Consider the following 967-nt stretch of genomic DNA (forward strand, 5'->3'; position numbering starts at 1 on the left):
TCTGGCAATTTTTCATCATGTCAGAAAAAAGACATTCATACGTATGTTATCATTTAGGTATTTAAAAAATGAAATGATAAATTCATGAAAAATGTAAAAAAAAGAAGAAAAAAAATCGCTCTCGCTATGCTGTTCCGATCACAAACTACACAATATATAGTCCTTTATCAAAATAATTGTTACAATCTATCAACATCTCATGACAGTATATTCTTATATATCAATCAGAGCTCAAAATGACGTAGAACTAAGAACCTAACAACTGTCTATATGATACACTGAAAAGTTGTGTTACCAAGGTTTTTGGCTGGACATCAAAATATGATATTCTAACACTTAATGTTCAAATAGGATGAGAAGAAGAAAAAAAGAGGATTTAGTGGGTAATGTACTTAGATTCGACAAATAACATATCTCCATTTTTGTTTCACTGAACGATTTATAATATATTTTTTTTACATATTTGTACTTATAGTATTAAAAGCTTACCAAGGATGATCGACAAGTTTAGGTCAAGTTTAGTTGACTGTCGCAATAAGTACTTGTTTTTTTATAATTATTAAGATACACAAATGAAATGGTAAGAAATAAATATTATAGAAGAACTTTAAGGAAGGATGACTAGTACATATGCAACTTTGTCTCATGTCAAATAATAAACAAAAATTGGCAAAGTTAAGACTGAGAGGATGGTGCATTCGACGCTCAGTTAGCCGCGGTGGGCGCATTCGACGGTGTTATGAAGATTCTAGACGGGCAATTTTTTGGACCTTATGCACAGACTCATGACTGGCAAAAATGGACCTTATTTAGGCCTGGCATAAGGTGAAGTTCTGCACCTTGCCCGCTCCACGGCTGAGGGCAGTGTCTGCTTGTACGTCAACCAGCGCCCGGAACCCGCCCCCTCTGAGGAAGGATAGCATTGAGTTATAACTAGAGTGCAGTCTTTGAGGCGGATATAGGATGT

The 967-nt window shown here is 35.2% G+C and overlaps 1 long non-coding RNA gene across 1 annotated transcript in view; it reads right to left on the reverse strand.

Annotated features, from left to right (window-relative positions):
- Nucleotides 1-6: 6 nt before the first annotated feature.
- Nucleotides 7-967, reverse strand: part of LOC119587790 — a 7,059-nt gene continuing 6,098 nt past the window's right edge. Inside the window, exon 3 of the long non-coding RNA XR_005230021.1 lies at nucleotides 7-906. This is a non-coding gene — a long non-coding RNA (uncharacterized LOC119587790). The remainder of the gene's footprint in view (nucleotides 907-967) is intronic.

Source organism: Penaeus monodon, chromosome 23 (genome assembly GCF_015228065.2).
Source record: "Penaeus monodon isolate SGIC_2016 chromosome 23, NSTDA_Pmon_1, whole genome shotgun sequence".
In the NCBI taxonomy this organism is placed as follows: domain Eukaryota; kingdom Metazoa; phylum Arthropoda; class Malacostraca; order Decapoda; family Penaeidae; genus Penaeus; species Penaeus monodon.